The sequence below is a fragment of the Odontesthes bonariensis genome, chromosome 24 (genome assembly GCF_027942865.1).
Source record: "Odontesthes bonariensis isolate fOdoBon6 chromosome 24, fOdoBon6.hap1, whole genome shotgun sequence".
NCBI classification, from domain to species: Eukaryota; Metazoa; Chordata; class Actinopteri; order Atheriniformes; family Atherinopsidae; genus Odontesthes; species Odontesthes bonariensis.
The window spans coordinates 116,952-122,999 of record NC_134529.1 but is presented as its reverse complement, the minus strand read 5'-3'; positions in this window follow the sequence as shown (position 1 = coordinate 122,999).

Below are 6,048 nucleotides of genomic sequence, written 5' to 3'. Positions count from 1 at the left end.
TGTGTGTTTGTTGTACAGGTGTGTGCGGTACAGGTGTGTGTTTGTTGTACAGGTGTGTGTGGTACAGGTGTGTGTGGTACAGGTGTGTGCGGTACAGGTGTGTGCGGTACAGGTGTGTGTTTGTTGTACAGGTGTGTTTGTTGTACAGGTGTGCCCGGCTTAGTAGGATACATCTGGTGAGGTAGACGGTTCAGGATCGAGTGACCTCCAGAGGTCCGTTTCACGAAGCAGGTTTAGTGAAAACTCTGAGTTGATTAACCCTGAAATGAGGGGAACTCTGAGTTTTCCGTTTCACAAAGAGAGGTAACTTAACCTCTCGGTCAGTTACCGTAGTAACAGACTCTGAACCTAACCTGGTCGGGACCAGGTTTTATTCAAGAAACCTTGAGTTTCTTTCTGTCTCCGCCCTCTTTCAGCCACACACGACATTTGATTTCCTCATTCATTCAGTCAGCAGAGCGAGTTCTTCTACTTCTAGAAGTCCATCAGGCACAGCAGGAGGCGACTGTTTCCACGAACATGTCCTTCTGACAACGATCCCGTGGATGAAGGTGCAGCATTACTGCGCAGAGAATTAAATATTCGTCGGAGATGGTTATCAGGCCGTGCATAGATTTTTGCATTTACAGACAATTATCTTTTTGAGCGGCACCATCAGAATTTTGTTGGGACAAAAGAAAAAAAAGACATAAAAGACAAATAAATATTTGTATGAATAGGCTTAAAACAGCCACTGGCCTTCCGTTAGAGGTGGCGGTGCTGGGCAGCACCCGTTTTACGGGCATCTGCCTTCTTTCTGTTGGCTCAGTAGAAGTCTGTGTTAGTTTAAATAGGCTTAATTATCTAACAGAACATGATATAGATGAGAAGACATTTATGTGTGTGAAAACAGCATTATGTTGGGATAAAAATAACTGCACAGTGAAATAGCCACTTAATATTTACATTACAGTGTAAAACATGATCAAAATGAGGAACCTCCATGCCGAGGTCTCACCTGTTTGAACAATGTTTTTATATTTCATCTTAAACTGATGCAGAGTGCGCTTCTCCCCCGCGGGATTGCACCTAAATTACATGAATGAATGGGCTACCATTCAAGCAGTTTCCCTGTAATATTATTGTGATTGCAAAGGACTACATTTAAACTTACACTTTTGCTGCTGCAGCGGTGTTGCACTTATTTCTATAAACGTGTTGAAACTCGCCGTATGAGCGCATTAAGATTTCCAATTCGAGGTTGGTGAAAAACGTAGCCCCTCCTCTTCCCCGATGGTGACTCGTCGAATCGGGGCTCCATTGATGCTGGCTTTTTAAAGTTGTGGCGCACACGCAAAACTCAAGGTGAACCTACTCAGAGTTGATTAAACTCGCTCAAATCAGCGTTTCTGGAACTGAAAACTCAGAGTTTTCTATCTCAGAGTAGATAAACTCAGAGATCAGGAACAGACTCAGAGTTGGTTGAACCTGCTTTGTGAAACGGACCCCTGGTGTCTCTGTGTCTCCAGATCAAAGGCACAGTGTATCCATGTGTTACCATGGAGACGACCTGCAGGTGTTGGCCTCCCATCTTTCTGCCGCCTCCCCCGCTGCCTCCTCCTCCTCACAGACAGCTGATGTCCTCAGGTAAAGGCAGCCTCTGACTCACCTGTCCCCTCAGGTGTGGGCAGCGGGAGACTAACGCACTGATTAATCAGATCAGCTGACCGTTTCATTAAAGATCTCAGAGCTGCTTCCCTTTAATCCGATGCCTCCTCACCTCTCCCGTGTCTTTGCTGTGTTTCAGCGCCGCCCTCTGACCCTCCAGGTGAGCGGTCCGAACACTCCTGGGCCCTGATCATCATCACCGTCGCTGCATCGCTGATCATCTTATTGATCATCTTAACTGTTAGTTTTAAAGTTCTGAGCAGGTGAGGCGCTGTGATTCAAACACAGCAGATCGATAACAACTTGTTTTAGTAACTGATCAATAACCTGAAAACTTCATTATTTTACTCACTCACAACAGACCAGAAGGTTTTCTTCATCTATAAACATTCAAACTTAAATTAGGAGTTCAACAACAAAACAGTTTATGGGACTTCATCATTCGGATCAATAAAACTGGAACCTGATCACGGAGATGATCAGTCTGTCCCGTTCAGCCGCCTCAGAGGCAGCTGGAAGCAGCCTGAACAGGATGAAGCAGGACTTTATTTATCCCTCTGAGGCTCAGTGGGATCTGGCCTTGTTCCATCTCTCCATCACCAGAGGAACCTGGGTGTCATCGTGGACTCCACCCTTTCATTTCGGTCCCACATCAAGAGTATCACTGTGCGTCCAGAGAAATAACCACACCTGTAAGTGACATACATACTGGATTAAAGCACAATAAAAGGGATTGACCGCCTCCTGCCTCTTCATTCTAATGGCGCTTTTCCACTAGCTCGCTATTGCGTGTTTCCACTAGCACGCCGTACCTGCAACCGGGTAGATTTTCCGTATCACCTCAGCCCTGGTTCCAAGAGGCCGAAGCGTTACTAAAACGTGACGTCAGCCGACTGCCTTCCACTGATTGGCCGATGAGTGTCGTCACTTTTCAATACTGTTTTTTCTGGCGGCCAGGAGTCTTCTCTGGCTCTCTTCTCTCGCCTTCGGTGCGACAAAAAGCCACAGGGCGAGCAGCAGCCACAGGGCGAGCAGCAGCCACAGGGTGACCAGCCACAGGGCGAGCAGCAGCCACAGGGCGAGCAGCAGCCACAGGGTGACCAGCCACAGGGCGAGCAGCAGCCACAGGGTGACCAGCCACAGGGCGAACAGCAGCCACAGGGCGAGCAGCAGCCACAGGGTGACCAGCCACAGGGCGAGCAGCAGCCACAGGGCGAGCAGCAGCCACAGGGCGAGCAGCAGCCACAGGGCGAACAGCAGCCACAGGGCGAGCAGCAGCCACAGGGTGACCAGCCACAGGGCGAGCAGCAGCCACAGGGCGAGCAGCAGCCACAGGGCGAACAGCAGCCACAGGGCGAGCAGCAGCCACAGGGTGACCAGCCACAGGGCGAGCAGCAGCCACAGGGTGACCAGCAGCCACAGGGCGAGCAGCAGCCACAGGGCGAGCAGCAGCCACAGGGCGAGCAGCAGCCACAGGGCGAGCAGCAGCCACAGGGTGACCAGCAGCCACAGGGCGAGCAGCAGCCACAGGGTGACCAGCCACAGGGCGAGCAGCAGCCACAGGGCGAGCAGCAGCCACAGGGTGAGCAGCAGCCACAGGGTGAGCAGCAGCCACAGGGCGAGCAGCAGCCACAGGGCGAGCAGCAGCCACAGGGTGACCAGCAGCCACAGGGCGAGCAGCAGCCACAGGGTGACCAGCCACAGGGCGAGCAGCAGCCACAGGGCGAGCAGCAGCCACAGGGCGAGCAGCAGCCACAGGGCGAACAGCAGCCACAGGGCGAGCAGCAACACGAGCGCCTCCATGTCCTCCATGCTATCCTCCTCCTATGTTGTTGTTGTTGTTGTTGTTCTGGTCGCGCAGCCGTGTTATGATGACCCCGCCCACGTCGAGGAGGCACGAAGTATACTAGGTTGTAATGGAAACACAACCAAACCGAGCCGTATCGAGCTAGTGGAAAAGCGCCATAAGTCTTGGGGGAATTTATAGACTGTGTCCTGACAGACGGACACTTGGTGGTTACAAAACAGAGAAGCCAGTCTACAATCGAGAATTCTTAATAAATCTCCACAACACTGTTGAATGATTGTGTCTGAACTGTAATGGATGAAAATAGTGAAACAACCTTCTCCAGCACTTTAGAAAGAACCAGGAAGAGTTTAATAGGCCTGTGGTTACTAATCTGCATTTACAGATTCAATAACAGGTTTTATCAAAGCATTTTGCCATTAATCTGAGAATTGTCCTGTTTAATAGAAACTTTAATGACACGAGTAAGAAACCAGAAAATTAGTATATTTTTTTATGAATGCCGTTTCTGGGTTACATATACTTTTAGAACATGTGTCACTTATAGAAAGTGTTGTTTGTTTTGAGGAGATGATGATGAATAAGTTCAGACATTTTGAGTTTCTATCATTGCTGCTGAAGCTCTCCTAGTAAATGGGATGTATTTATAAAGCACTTTCATACCACATTCACACTGTATGTTATTAAAGGCTACGCAGTCACACGGTTTTGTGCTCGTTTAGCTTTGGGAAGTTTAATAAAGCTTTTACAGGGGCTGAGGTGTTATGCTTGAGGGGTACATAGATGTGGGAATCATCTGCATAACAGTGGAAGGACACCCCATATTTTTTAAGGACAGAACCTCGAGTAAGCATATATATCAAGAAGAGGATTGGACCAAGAATGGGTACCCCACAGGTGAGTGGGGCTGAAGTTTATTTGATCCTAACAGAGTATTCCAGCTTTGAAATTAGGATACTGTGGTCGACAGTATCAAAAGCAGCGATAAGATCTAAAAGAACTAAACTGGATAAGTGCCCTGAGTCTGTTACTAATAAAATAAATCATTATAAACCTTTAAAAGTGCAGATTTAAGTGATGTGAAGTGCTTTCAAACCAGACTGAATAACTCCAGTCAGATCGTTTTCAGTTACGCAGCTTTGGAGCCGGCTGAGAAAGCTTTTCACTTTCACCTGAAACTTACCTTACTGCGGCATCTTCTCTTGGAAGGTGGAGCTGGAACCCGGAGGAGGTTGTTGTCCAGCGTAGCCAAACTGCATAGGTTTGGTGGAAGTTACAGATACAACACTAACAAAGTTGAGAGGGGCACACACACCTTTATTTATCACCCTTCATCCTTCACCTTTTTTTTGCTGTTGTGACTGTCGTCTGTTTGCTGACGTTTACTGTTTTTGTTGTTAGAAAAAATTTCAACAAACAAGAAAATGCGACTAATACCGGAGAGAACAACAGCAACGCTGGACCTTAAATGATGGCGCCGATTCTTTTCTCTTTGCCAGCACATCAGCTTCCCAGAAGTGATGACGAGTGTTTAAATGGAAACGATTTGGGATGAAGTGGTGTTGATCCATCGGCTTCCTGAAAAATACTGAATCCATTTAAAAATGGTTTTGTATGTTGGTTTAAAATCTGTACATGGGTTTCTGAACATCTCAGCTTTTACTACCACACGTCTTAGATAATTCAAAGAAATGCCTATTTGTTTGAATTAAGTCTGTAAGGTAGATGGAGTACTTGGAGTGGCAGCTATGGACTCCATCCAGTGACCTATTTATTTCAAGAGTTCTTTCCTTTTTAAGGTTGTTCATTTCACAGGCTTATTTATTTTTGTCTCAGTGTTGTCTCAAATGGAGTTCTGTACTGTTGGGAGTTTGTTCCTGTTGTTTGTTGTTTCTATGATGTTTAAAGTCTGAACCTCCCTGTGTAAAGTGCCCTATGACTCTGTCATTATTAATCTGTCCTTTTTACTTGCACCTTATTGAAATTTACATAAAAAAACTCTTCTGGGATGGTTACAACTCTAGTGTGAAGATTACTTTAAAAATACAAAGTTACTGACATTTTTACTTAATGTAGTTGGTTTCATGTTGTTCAAGTTAGCTTTAAAGAAAAAAAATGGCAAATTATGTTCTGCAGACCTAAATGACCAACAACAGCACCAACACAACCAAGAGCAGAACAACGTTCCGACTGTTCCACATATCTAAGATGCTGCCCTCCGGTGGCAGAAACGCGCTACAACATGTAAACCTAAGTTTCTAAGTTGACGTGTTCAGTTTGTGCTTATTACTCAAAACCAAACTGTGAAAAGCATCATTCATCACATTCAGCCTGTCTATTGAGCTCATTTATTGGAGCTGAAATGTTGATGAGCTCCTTATTGACTGTAAAAATGATGATGAAGAGGATGAGGAAGACTTCCTGTCTCTCAGTGTTTACCCTGTCATCTCCGTGGGAACCAATGTTCTCAAACAGGAAGTGATTAAGTCTTTAAATCCAGCAGAACAAAGTAAATAAACAGAAACATTCCTGCTCACAGACGGAGGATTTGTTTCTTCTCCAGGACACTCAAACGTCCTGCTGGTGGAAACATC